Source organism: Haliotis cracherodii, unplaced genomic scaffold (assembly GCF_022045235.1).
Source record: "Haliotis cracherodii isolate W230 unplaced genomic scaffold, xgHalCrac1.p SCAF_40, whole genome shotgun sequence".
NCBI lineage: Eukaryota > Metazoa > Mollusca > Gastropoda > Lepetellida > Haliotidae > Haliotis > Haliotis cracherodii.
In genome coordinates this window covers 1,639,034-1,652,500 of record NW_027266298.1, presented here as the reverse complement: position 1 = coordinate 1,652,500, position 13,467 = coordinate 1,639,034, and the positions used below count along the sequence as shown (strand labels likewise).

General features: G+C 44.5%; 7 non-coding genes and 1 pseudogene across 7 annotated transcripts; all 8 read left to right on the top strand.

Annotated features, from left to right (window-relative positions):
* Window positions 1-78: 78 nt before the first annotated feature.
* On the top strand, window positions 79-271 carry LOC139441504 (U2 spliceosomal RNA). Its single transcript, XR_011651585.1, has one exon. It is a non-coding gene; the product is annotated as a U2 spliceosomal RNA (small nuclear RNA).
* A 973-nt stretch (window positions 272-1,244) lies between these two features.
* On the top strand, window positions 1,245-1,437 carry LOC139441503 (U2 spliceosomal RNA). The gene has a single exon (XR_011651584.1). It is a non-coding gene; the product is annotated as a U2 spliceosomal RNA (small nuclear RNA).
* Window positions 1,438-2,410: 973 nt separating this feature from the next.
* On the top strand, window positions 2,411-2,603 carry LOC139441496 (U2 spliceosomal RNA). The gene has a single exon (XR_011651582.1). It is a non-coding gene; the product is annotated as a U2 spliceosomal RNA (small nuclear RNA).
* A 973-nt stretch (window positions 2,604-3,576) lies between these two features.
* On the top strand, window positions 3,577-3,769 carry LOC139441484 (U2 spliceosomal RNA). Its single transcript, XR_011651577.1, has one exon. It is a non-coding gene; the product is annotated as a U2 spliceosomal RNA (small nuclear RNA).
* Window positions 3,770-4,742: 973 nt separating this feature from the next.
* On the top strand, window positions 4,743-4,935 carry LOC139441472 (U2 spliceosomal RNA). The gene has a single exon (XR_011651575.1). It is a non-coding gene; the product is annotated as a U2 spliceosomal RNA (small nuclear RNA).
* A 973-nt stretch (window positions 4,936-5,908) lies between these two features.
* Window positions 5,909-6,101, top strand: LOC139441548 (U2 spliceosomal RNA). The gene has a single exon (XR_011651623.1). It is a non-coding gene; the product is annotated as a U2 spliceosomal RNA (small nuclear RNA).
* A 973-nt stretch (window positions 6,102-7,074) lies between these two features.
* LOC139441489 (U2 spliceosomal RNA) lies at window positions 7,075-7,268 on the top strand. Its single transcript, XR_011651580.1, has one exon. It is a non-coding gene; the product is annotated as a U2 spliceosomal RNA (small nuclear RNA).
* A 1,604-nt stretch (window positions 7,269-8,872) lies between these two features.
* LOC139441546 (U2 spliceosomal RNA) lies at window positions 8,873-9,055 on the top strand (annotated as a pseudogene).
* The last annotated feature ends 4,412 nt before the right edge of the window (window positions 9,056-13,467 follow it).

Sequence of the window (13,467 nt, the reverse complement as noted above, 5' to 3'; positions counted from 1 at the left end):
GCTTCATGTAAATAAACAGCCCCTAAATGGTATGTTGTGTCAGTAGATGTACTTTGGCGGCGCAAGCCGGCAGCCGGCATCGCTTCTCGGCCTTTTGGCTAAGATCAAAGTGTAGTATCTGTTCTTATCAGCTTAATATCTGATACGTCTCCTAATGGAGACATCGATATTAAACTGATTTTTAGAATGGGATGAGGTGCCACGGGGCTTGCTCCGCCCTCATCACGGGTTGACCCGGTATTGCAGTACCTCCGGGAATGGCCCACCACTCATATTTCAATCAAAAATTAGAACTCTCAGCTTTGCCTACATCTTCACATTCGTCTTATTTGGCACTGCCGCTCCGTTTTTCGCCCTTAGTTCTCAATAGATACCATATTTTATTACTTTGAAACCTTAGACATATACCTGTTCACACGTGCAGTCCGTCCCTTAACCACACCAACCCCTACAAGTTTGTAAAAGTAGCATTTTTCAACTTTCAGCTACATACAGTCCCCCGTAACCAAGGCCGTCGCCCATGACGCCGCACGCCGGATATGACGTCTAGACAATCACTCTGTCACAACAACAGTCTGCTTCGTCCCTACAAGACGTTTTCAACGTCGCATCCCCCCCTAAATAGATGTTTAAAGAACTACACACGCGCCTGACGCGTCATTACACTTTGTGCAAGTGAGTTCATTTTCCAATATTCATTACAGTTCAGTCGTTTTTTTTGTCTTCAATGCAATTTTCCATGCAATTCATTCATTTTTAGCTTTGCTGGACACCTTAAGTATCTTTACCTTTAGTTTATTTAATACATTGGGGCAATTTGGATGGGAATGTCACTCTTACCCACGCACGACTCTGTCAAAGTCGGGCCCAAGCTAATTCAAGCTGGCCTGTCTCCCCTTGCCTCCCCGACTCCACTCATTAAGTCCTAATGTCGCGGCCGGTATTCACGTTGGACTGGGTCGCTGCAGGACGTTTACCCAACGTCTGGCCATGCTTTATCGGCGCTCTCTTTATACATAGCAAAATGGGTCTATTTACTCCATTTTTACATTGATCAAAGACGCTGAAAATCTCCACAAACGTCTTGCAGTCGGCTGTCGCACTCGTGTGCTGTCAACATTTTTACAGATTTGCGCCTGTAATATTGCTGGCCAATGATTTTAAGCGCTTCATGTAAATAAACAGCCCCTAAATGGTATGTTGTGTCAGTAGATGTACTTTGGCGGCGCAAGCCGGCAGCCGGCATCGCTTCTCGGCCTTTTGGCTAAGATCAAAGTGTAGTATCTGTTCTTATCAGCTTAATATCTGATACGTCTCCTAATGGAGACATCGATATTAAACTGATTTTTAGAATGGGATGAGGTGCCACGGGGCTTGCTCCGCCCTCATCACGGGTTGACCCGGTATTGCAGTACCTCCGGGAATGGCCCACCACTCATATTTCAATCAAAAATTAGAACTCTCAGCTTTGCCTACATCTTCACATTCGTCTTATTTGGCACTGCCGCTCCGTTTTTCGCCCTTAGTTCTCAATAGATACCATATTTTATTACTTTGAAACCTTAGACATATACCTGTTCACACGTGCAGTCCATCCCTTAACCACACCAACCCCTACAAGTTTGTAAAAGTAGCATTTTTCAACTTTCAGCTACATACAGTCCCCCGTAACCAAGGCCGTCGCCCATGACGCCGCACGCCGGATATGACGTCTAGACAATCACTCTGTCACAACAACAGTCTGCTTCGTCCCTACAAGACGTTTTCAACGTCGCATCCCCCCCTAAATAGATGTTTAAAGAACTACACACGCGCCTGACGCGTCATTACACTTTGTGCAAGTGAGTTCATTTTCCAATATTCATTACAGTTCAGTCGTTTTTTTTGTCTTCAATGCAATTTTCCATGCAATTCATTCATTTTTAGCTTTGCTGGACACCTTAAGTATCTTTACCTTTAGTTTATTTAATACATTGGGGCAATTTGGATGGGAATGTCACTCTTACCCACGCACGACTCTGTCAAAGTCGGGCCCAAGCTAATTCAAGCTGGCCTGTCTCCCCTTGCCTCCCCGACTCCACTCATTAAGTCCTAATGTCGCGGCCGGTATTCACGTTGGACTGGGTCGCTGCAGGACGTTTACCCAACGTCTGGCCATGCTTTATCGGCGCTCTCTTTATACATAGCAAAATGGGTCTATTTACTCCATTTTTACATTGATCAAAGACGCTGAAAATCTCCACAAACGTCTTGCAGTCGGCTGTCGCACTCGTGTGCTGTCAACATTTTTACAGATTTGCGCCTGTAATATTGCTGGCCAATGATTTTAAGCGCTTCATGTAAATAAACAGCCCCTAAATGGTATGTTGTGTCAGTAGATGTACTTTGGCGGCGCAAGCCGGCAGCCGGCATCGCTTCTCGGCCTTTTGGCTAAGATCAAAGTGTAGTATCTGTTCTTATCAGCTTAATATCTGATACGTCTCCTAATGGAGACATCGATATTAAACTGATTTTTAGAATGGGATGAGGTGCCACGGGGCTTGCTCCGCCCTCATCACGGGTTGACCCGGTATTGCAGTACCTCCGGGAATGGCCCACCACTCATATTTCAATCAAAAATTAGAACTCTCAGCTTTGCCTACATCTTCACATTCGTCTTATTTGGCACTGCCGCTCCGTTTTTCGCCCTTAGTTCTCAATAGATACCATATTTTATTACTTTGAAACCTTAGACATATACCTGTTCACACGTGCAGTCCGTCCCTTAACCACACCAACCCCTACAAGTTTGTAAAAGTAGCATTTTTCAACTTTCAGCTACATACAGTCCCCCGTAACCAAGGCCGTCGCCCATGACGCCGCACGCCGGATATGACGTCTAGACAATCACTCTGTCACAACAACAGTCTGCTTCGTCCCTACAAGACGTTTTCAACGTCGCATCCCCCCCTAAATAGATGTTTAAAGAACTACACACGCGCCTGACGCGTCATTACACTTTGTGCAAGTGAGTTCATTTTCCAATATTCATTACAGTTCAGTCGTTTTTTTTGTCTTCAATGCAATTTTCCATGCAATTCATTCATTTTTAGCTTTGCTGGACACCTTAAGTATCTTTACCTTTAGTTTATTTAATACATTGGGGCAATTTGGATGGGAATGTCACTCTTACCCACGCACGACTCTGTCAAAGTCGGGCCCAAGCTAATTCAAGCTGGCCTGTCTCCCCTTGCCTCCCCGACTCCACTCATTAAGTCCTAATGTCGCGGCCGGTATTCACGTTGGACTGGGTCGCTGCAGGACGTTTACCCAACGTCTGGCCATGCTTTATCGGCGCTCTCTTTATACATAGCAAAATGGGTCTATTTACTCCATTTTTACATTGATCAAAGACGCTGAAAATCTCCACAAACGTCTTGCAGTCGGCTGTCGCACTCGTGTGCTGTCAACATTTTTACAGATTTGCGCCTGTAATATTGCTGGCCAATGATTTTAAGCGCTTCATGTAAATAAACAGCCCCTAAATGGTATGTTGTGTCAGTAGATGTACTTTGGCGGCGCAAGCCGGCAGCCGGCATCGCTTCTCGGCCTTTTGGCTAAGATCAAAGTGTAGTATCTGTTCTTATCAGCTTAATATCTGATACGTCTCCTAATGGAGACATCGATATTAAACTGATTTTTAGAATGGGATGAGGTGCCACGGGGCTTGCTCCGCCCTCATCACGGGTTGACCCGGTATTGCAGTACCTCCGGGAATGGCCCACCACTCATATTTCAATCAAAAATTAGAACTCTCAGCTTTGCCTACATCTTCACATTCGTCTTATTTGGCACTGCCGCTCCGTTTTTCGCCCTTAGTTCTCAATAGATACCATATTTTATTACTTTGAAACCTTAGACATATACCTGTTCACACGTGCAGTCCGTCCCTTAACCACACCAACCCCTACAAGTTTGTAAAAGTAGCATTTTTCAACTTTCAGCTACATACAGTCCCCCGTAACCAAGGCCGTCGCCCATGACGCCGCACGCCGGATATGACGTCTAGACAATCACTCTGTCACAACAACAGTCTGCTTCGTCCCTACAAGACGTTTTCAACGTCGCATCCCCCCCTAAATAGATGTTTAAAGAACTACACACGCGCCTGACGCGTCATTACACTTTGTGCAAGTGAGTTCATTTTCCAATATTCATTACAGTTCAGTCGTTTTTTTTGTCTTCAATGCAATTTTCCATGCAATTCATTCATTTTTAGCTTTGCTGGACACCTTAAGTATCTTTACCTTTAGTTTATTTAATACATTGGGGCAATTTGGATGGGAATGTCACTCTTACCCACGCACGACTCTGTCAAAGTCGGGCCCAAGCTAATTCAAGCTGGCCTGTCTCCCCTTGCCTCCCCGACTCCACTCATTAAGTCCTAATGTCGCGGCCGGTATTCACGTTGGACTGGGTCGCTGCAGGACGTTTACCCAACGTCTGGCCATGCTTTATCGGCGCTCTCTTTATACATAGCAAAATGGGTCTATTTACTCCATTTTTACATTGATCAAAGACGCTGAAAATCTCCACAAACGTCTTGCAGTCGGCTGTCGCACTCGTGTGCTGTCAACATTTTTACAGATTTGCGCCTGTAATATTGCTGGCCAATGATTTTAAGCGCTTCATGTAAATAAACAGCCCCTAAATGGTATGTTGTGTCAGTAGATGTACTTTGGCGGCGCAAGCCGGCAGCCGGCATCGCTTCTCGGCCTTTTGGCTAAGATCAAAGTGTAGTATCTGTTCTTATCAGCTTAATATCTGATACGTCTCCTAATGGAGACATCGATATTAAACTGATTTTTAGAATGGGATGAGGTGCCACGGGGCTTGCTCCGCCCTCATCACGGGTTGACCCGGTATTGCAGTACCTCCGGGAATGGCCCACCACTCATATTTCAATCAAAAATTAGAACTCTCAGCTTTGCCTACATCTTCACATTCGTCTTATTTGGCACTGCCGCTCCGTTTTTCGCCCTTAGTTCTCAATAGATACCATATTTTATTACTTTGAAACCTTAGACATATACCTGTTCACACATGCAGTCCGTCCCTTAACCACACCAACCCCTACAAGTTTGTAAAAGTAGCATTTTTCAACTTTCAGCTACATACAGTCCCCCGTAACCAAGGCCGTCGCCCATGACGCCGCACGCCGGATATGACGTCTAGACAATCTCTCTGTCACAACAACAGTCTGCTTCGTCCCTACAAGACGTTTTCAACGTCGCATCCCCCCCTAAATAGATGTTTAAAGAACTACACACGCGCCTGACGCGTCATTACACTTTGTGCAAGTGAGTTCATTTTCCAATATTCATTACAGTTCAGTCGTTTTTTTTGTCTTCAATGCAATTTTCCATGCAATTCATTCATTTTTAGCTTTGCTGGACACCTTAAGTATCTTTACCTTTAGTTTATTTAATACATTGGGGCAATTTGGATGGGAATGTCACTCTTACCCACGCACGACTCTGTCAAAGTCGGGCCCAAGCTAATTCAAGCTGGCCTGTCTCCCCTTGCCTCCCCGACTCCACTCATTAAGTCCTAATGTCGCGGCCGGTATTCACGTTGGACTGGGTCGCTGCAGGACGTTTACCCAACGTCTGGCCATGCTTTATCGGCGCTCTCTTTATACATAGCAAAATGGGTCTATTTACTCCATTTTTACATTGATCAAAGACGCTGAAAATCTCCACAAACGTCTTGCAGTCGGCTGTCGCACTCGTGTGCTGTCAACATTTTTACAGATTTGCGCCTGTAATATTGCTGGCCAATGATTTTAAGCGCTTCATGTAAATAAACAGCCCCTAAATGGTATGTTGTGTCAGTAGATGTACTTTGGCGGCGCAAGCCGGCAGCCGGCATCGCTTCTCGGCCTTTTGGCTAAGATCAAAGTGTAGTATCTGTTCTTATCAGCTTAATATCTGATACGTCTCCTAATGGAGACATCGATATTAAACTGATTTTTAGAATGGGATGAGGTGCCACGGGGCTTGCTCCGCCCTCATCACGGGTTGACCCGGTATTGCAGTACCTCCGGGAATGGCCCACCACTCATATTTCAATCAAAAATTAGAACTCTCAGCTTTGCCTACATCTTCACATTCGTCTTATTTGGCACTGCCGCTCCGTTTTTCGCCCTTAGTTCTCAATAGATACCATATTTTATTACTTTGAAACCTTAGACATATACCTGTTCACACGTGCAGTCCGTCCCTTAACCACACCAACCCCTACAAGTTTGTAAAAGTAGCATTTTTCAACTTTCAGCTACATACAGTCCCCCGTAACCAAGGCCGTCGCCCATGACGCCGCACGCCGGATATGACGTCTAGACAATCACTCTGTCACAACAACAGTCTGCTTCGTCCCTACAAGACGTTTTCAACGTCGCATCCCCCCCTAAATAGATGTTTAAAGAACTACACACGCGCCTGACGCGTCATTACACTTTGTGCAAGTGAGTTCATTTTCCAATATTCATTACAGTTCAGTCGTTTTTTTTGTCTTCAATGCAATTTTCCATGCAATTCATTCATTTTTAGCTTTGCTGGACACCTTAAGTATCTTTACCTTTAGTTTATTTAATACATTGGGGCAATTTGGATGGGAATGTCACTCTTACCCACGCACGACTCTGTCAAAGTCGGGCCCAAGCTAATTCAAGCTGGCCTGTCTCCCCTTGCCTCCCCGACTCCACTCATTAAGTCCTAATGTCGCGGCCGGTATTCACGTTGGACTGGGTCGCTGCAGGACGTTTACCCAACGTCTGGCCATGCTTTATCGGCGCTCTCTTTATACATAGCAAAATGGGTCTATTTACTCCATTTTTACATTGATCAAAGACGCTGAAAATCTCCAGAAACGTCTTGCAGTCGGCTGTCGCAGTCGTGTGCTGTCAACATTTTTACAGATTTGCGCCTGTAATATTGCTGGCCAATGATTTTAAGCGCTTCATGTAAATAAACAGCCCCTAAATGGTATGTTGTGTCAGTAGATGTACTTTGGCGGCGCAAGCCGGCAGCCGGCATCGCTTCTCGGCCTTTTGGCTAAGATCAAAGTGTAGTATCTGTTCCAAATCCAGAAGCGATCATCTCCTTAGGGAGTGTTAAAGGTTACCTGCATTGTGTTTTGTGTACTGACTTTTACTTTTTTCCCAGGTCTACGAGTGGCATCAATCTTTTTAAGATTGTGTGATCTTAAGTGGTCTCCACTCTTTCTTCACCATGGCCTACACAGCAGCACTGAACATGGGACCTATTCCAGAAGAGTACCTGGACACGGAAGCTGAGGCTAGAACAGTCAGGATGTATGTTACAGCCAAGTGTTCGACTGTCCAGGAGTATGCTCAGTTCTTGAAGAAGAATGTGCCAGGATTCAACATGCAAAAAGTCTCTGGGATATGGAAGACAGAGAGATATGGACAAGTATTCTTAACTTTGTGTTCCAAGGAGGAAGCGGATCGATTACTCCATCTTCAGTGTATGACAGTTGGAACAGAAAAAGTGTTTTTCTATGAGTATGGGATATACTCAGTGTCCCTGAGAGTGCACTGGCTTCATGCCACAGTGAGATCTCAATTTTTGAGTCAGTTTTTTTCCAAGTTTGGAAAAGTTGTGGAGGTGTTCAGAGAATTCATGGAGATAGACAAAGTTAAAGTGTTCACTGGTGTAAGGATTGTGAAAATGGAACTGTCGGATACTGAAAAGGACAAGATCCCCCACATCGTCAAGTTCGGGGAGAAACAGTCTATGCTAGTAACAGCCCCAGGGAGAATGCCTATTTGTTTGAAGTGCCACGCCGTAGGTCACGTGAGAGCCAAGTGTCCGAATACTGGTACAGAGAAGGCCACAGAAATACTTCCTACAGAAGACGATAAGGATAACGCCCATTTGAAGAGGAAGCAGTCAGATTTACTCGTGAGCGCAAAGAAAGGGAAAACTACAACTGTGCATGAGGACGACACCCCTTCCCAGATGGACTCTGCTATGGCAGTGATGGACATGCCTGGGGAGGTTGTCAGTGAGGAGACAATTCAAGGATCAGAGAATGAATCACAAGTACCAACATCTATGCCAAGTTGGGCGGAACAGATGGACCAAAAAGATGAAGAAGATACTAGTCCATCAGATGATGATGATGACGACATGTTGAGTGTTCCGAGTGTGCACAATTCAGATGTAGAGGAAAACCGAGACAACACGGTTGTTGTAACTGTCCCAGAGAGAAAGAGGGCGTCGAAGGAAATGAGAGCAATTCAAGGAAGCAGAGACAGTGCTCAGAAAACATCGTGGGAAGTTGACATAAGAGTGACGAGGACAAGTAGGGAATATCCAGATGTAAACATTTACATGCAAAGTTTGAACACTTTTGTGGAGGATTGCATGAAAAAGGGACCTGAGAAGGCTACAGTACACAAGAGAATGTTACAGACCATCGTTGAAAACAAAGTGCGGAACCAACCATACAACTATGTCATTCCCCCGGATGTACCTTACAAAAACTTTACAGTAACAGTGACAGTATTTGATTTAGTCATGAGTGCAAAGAAAAAGTGAGAGATTTGGATTTCACTGGAAACTTACTGTGTTACATTATTGTGTTCATTATGATTTTTCCTGGAACCGTGTGACTCACCACTAGCTACTACCAGACTGATAATCCATTTCTAGCCATTAACTCTCAACAGTAAATCTGTTGTGTATTTCCTCTTTAATAATTATCACTGTTATTACTGCCACACCACGATCTTTGTGATATTTTCTTTTACAGTGGTGTGGTATACCTTCATGCGCTGTCCGCGATTGTACTAAATTCTGATTATTAAATTCTTTTTATGCAAACGAAAAAAAAGTATCTGTTCTTATCAGCTTAATATCTGATACGTCTCCTAATGGAGACATCGATATTAAACTGATTTTTAGAATGGGATGAGGTGCCACGGGGCTTGCTCCGCCCTCATCACGGGTTGACCCGGTATTGCAGTACCTCCGGGAATGGCCCACCACTCATATTTCAATCAAAAATTAGAACTCTCAGCTTTGCCTACATCTTCACATTCGTCTTATTTGGCACTGCCGCTCCGTTTTTCGCCCTTAGTTCTCAATAGATACCATATTTTATTACTTTGAAACCTTAGACATATACCTGTTCACACGTGCAGTCCGTCCCTTAACCACACCAACCCCTACAAGTTTGTAAAAGTAGCATTTTTCAACTTTCAGCTACATACAGTCCCCCGTAACCAAGGCCGTCGCCCATGACGCCGCACGCCGGATATGACGTCTAGACAATCACTCTGTCACAACAACAGTCTGCTTCGTCCCTACAAGACGTTTTCAACGTCGCATCCCCCCCTAAATAGATGTTTAAAGAACTACACACGCGCCTGACGCGTCATTACACTTTGTGCAAGTGAGTTCATTTTCCAATATTCATTACAGTTCAGTCGTTTTTTTTGTCTTCAATGCAATTTTCCATGCAATTCATTCATTTTTAGCTTTGCTGGACACCTTAAGTATCTTTACCTTTAGTTTATTTAATACATTGGGGCAATTTGGATGGGAATGTCACTCTTACCCACGCACGACTCTGTCAAAGTCGGGCCCAAGCTAATTCAAGCTGGCCTGTCTCCCCTTGCCTCCCCGACTCCACTCATTAAGTCCTAATGTCGCGGCCGGTATTCACGTTGGACTGGGTCGCTGCAGGACGTTTACCCAACGTCTGGCCATGCTTTATCGGCGCTCTCTTTATACATAGCAAAATGGGTCTATTTACTCCATTTTTACATTGATCAAAGACGCTGAAAATCTCCACAAACGTCTTGCAGTCGGCTGTCGCACTCGTGTGCTGTCAACATTTTTACAGATTTGCGCCTGTAATATTGCTGGCCAATGATTTTAAGCGCTTCATGTAAATAAACAGCCCCTAAATGGTATGTTGTGTCAGTAGATGTACTTTGGCGGCGCAAGCCGGCAGCCGGCATCGCTTCTCGGCCTTTTGGCTGTCTATCAAAGTGTGGTATCTGATATTACATTTTTTGAAGCGAGAAACTAGAGTCCCTTGTAGGGTGGTTGTGTATCTCTTTGCTTGTTGTTGTTGTTGTTGTTGTTGTTTAATTCTCTTTCACATCTGCAGGTCTACTGGTGGGCATCAGTCACTTTTTAAGTGGCTGTGTGACCTTCGGGTCTCCCCCTACTTTTCCGGAATGGCATTCCATGCAGCGACTGTGGCGCCCAGTGTCCCTGACCGTTACCTGGACAAAAAGCGCTGTTCCTGCACGGTACGTCTGAAATCTGTTGTAAAGACCCTTAATCGTGAGGATGTTTTTGACATTGTACAATTGGCCTACAAAGGGATTAAGGCCACTGAAATTCTATCCATATGGAAAACGGAAACTTCCGGGGTGTGGTTTGTTACTTTTAAACTGGAGAATCGTGCCCGCCTGCTACTTCTGGCTGGGTCTGTGCTGTACAGGGGCGTAAAAGTTGACTTTTCCCCTTATGATAAGGAGATTGTGGACCTTCGCATCCATTGGATACATGGTGTTGTTTCTGATCGTTTTTTGGATACATATTTTTCCCGGTATGGGACCGTCTTGTCCATTAAGCCTGAGACGATGCTGGTTGGAGGAGCTCCCATTCAGACTGGTGTGAGGACCGTGCAGCTCCAGATTGACAGTACCAAAGGTGAGAGTGTTCCATACATCGTCCGCCTCGGTGACCGCATGTCCATGTTGGTCACCGCCCCTGGTCGTCTCCCTGTGTGTCTGAGGTGTTATCACCTCGGTCACACGCGCCCTGACTGCCCTAAAAGTTGGCAGAATAGACAAAAGTTGGAAGGGCCGGGTCCTAGTGCTGCCCCGACTTCCTCGGTGGCCCCGTCTAGCCCTACACCTCGTGTTGACATGGCAGAGACTTCTATTGTGCATTCAGATGATTCCATGGACGTTGCGGTTGACACTGTGTCTGTGATTGACTCTGTTTGTGAGGGTGTCGTTGAGGGTGGGAGTGTAGATGAGGGTGTGGGTGCGGGTGAGGGTGCTGGCAACAGTGGGGGTGTTGCCCCTCCCGTCTCCTATGCGAAGGCTGCCTCTCTTGAACCCCTGACCTTTGACATTTCCCAGGATGATTTGGGGTCACAGGATGGGGCCGATTCCATCATTGCCGATGTTGATTCCCAAACGTGGACCCTTGTAAAGCCTAGGTCCAGGTCTCGGTCTGTTTCGCGGGGTGGCTCAGCGGGGAAAAAGCAGCGGGTGTCTTCTATCCCTCCTGGGGTGGCGGATGCTGCGGCTGCTACTCTCCATCGTTCCCCGTCTGGGTCTCGCCGGTCCGGGTCTGGTTCTAGGATTCAGATAGATGATCCCCCATAATTCCTCTGCCATGTTTTCCTTCCCTTTTGATACCGATCTATGCTATATCCATCACTTACGAGACTGGCTCATGATTTTGTTTTCGACAGCCTGGTTCTCCCTGCATAGGGAGTGTACTTTTTCTTGTGTATGTTTCTGTGTTTTCGCGCTGGCTGTTCTGAGTGTTGACTGTTACTTACGTTTTGCTTTCCGGGGGGTGCCAGGAGTCCTGTGGGGGGTGCAGCTCTTGCATTCTGGGAAAATTTTCACTATATGGGTACCTTGTTTTTGTGGTATTTGGGTATGTGTTATTTGCATAATTTGTTATGGTTTTCTTTTTTCAGCTTTTTGGGGGTGTTTCGGCTTCTCTTTTAATTTAACAATTGTTTTGCAGTTTAAGCATCTTTGTGGTAAGTTTTATTTTTCAATTTTTGATGTGTTTAGGATTTGTTTGATGTTTTTGTTTTTTTCTGATGGGGTTTGTTTGCATTGTATTTTTCTGTGTTGTGCCTCTTCTCCAAGCATCCCTTCTTATGTATAGTTTCGTTTCACTTAATTGTAATGGCCTTTTAGATGATCCTACTAAATTAAATCTCTTGTCACATGCTTTTGTTACTGATGGCATCGATTTTTTGTTTCTTCAGGAGACCCATGTGTATAATTTGGCTATTGCTAAGTCTTTTGAGTCGAAATTTAATGGGAAGGCTTTTTGGAGTTTTGGGAGCAATTTCAGTCGGGGCGTGGGGTTTATTGTTTCTTCCAAACTTAATTTCATTGTTGATTATTTCTATTTTGATTTCGAGGGGCGTTTATTGGTTGTGGATTTAATTGTTGATGGGTATGGTCTCCGTTTTATAAATCTCTATGCTCCCAATCTCCCTGCTGATAGAGTTGTGTTCTTCCGTAGTGTTGCCAAATATTTGGTGACCAACAAATTTGTTATTTTAGGGGGGGATTTTAATTGCGTTCTTAATGCATCTTTAGATAAAATAGGTGGGAGGGCTTCTGTTCAGGCCGGGGCTAATCTTCTTAAGCAATGGGTCTCTGATTTTTCTCTCTTTGATGTCTATCGCTCCAAATTTCCTGGTTCTGTGGCGGTTTCTTGGCGCAATACAGCCGGCGTCGGATCTCGTCTGGACCGTTTTTATGTCTCCTCTTCCCTTCGCTGTTCTCTTGTGTCTGCGGACATATCTCCATGTAGTTTTTCTGATCATGATTATGTGTCGTTTAAGCTGAAGGATTTTGCTGGCATAAGTTTTGGTCCTGGTTATTTTAAATGTAACAATTCTTTAATGAATGATTCGTTTCTGGCCTTATTTGCCGGATTTTGTTCAAATCATGTTCCCCCTTTGGCTTCTATTACTTTGGATTGGTGGGATGCTTTTAAATTGGAAATTAAGGCCTTTCTTCAATTGTTTGCGAGTGTTCATAAATCACAACAGGCATCCCTTCGTAAGGAATTAGTTTCCGATTATAAGTCTTTATGCCAAGCTGAATCTTTACATCCTGGACTCTATTCTGACCAACTTGCGGCTGTCAAAAAACAACTTCATGATTTGGAAATCTTGGAATTCAGGGGTAATTTAGTCCGATCTAAGGCTAAGGACCTCGAAATTGGTGAACGACCTTCCAGTTATTTTTTACGCAAGGAATCACAGAGAGGAAAACGAAAATCTATTTCTTCTATTTTAGACCCTTTTGGGAATAAGTTGTCTACCTCTCGTGAGATCATGGGTGTTTTTGTTGATTTTTATAGCGATCTGTTTGGTTATGAACCCATTGATGATGAAATTTGCGATCAATTCCTTGCTGATTTACCTACACTTGATTCGGTTGATTCGGCCTCACTGGAAGGAGATATATCTCGTGATGAAATTCTAAACACCCTTAAGGCTATGGAGAATGATAAATCTCCAGGTCCGGATGGGCTTACTAAGGAATTTTATGTCTCTACATTTGATGTTCTTGGTGATGTTCTTCTACGTGTTTTTCAGCTGTCTTTTCAGGAGCATGTTCTTCCTGCCTCTTCTAAAACTTCTTATATTTCTCTCCTGTGTAAAGATATTAAT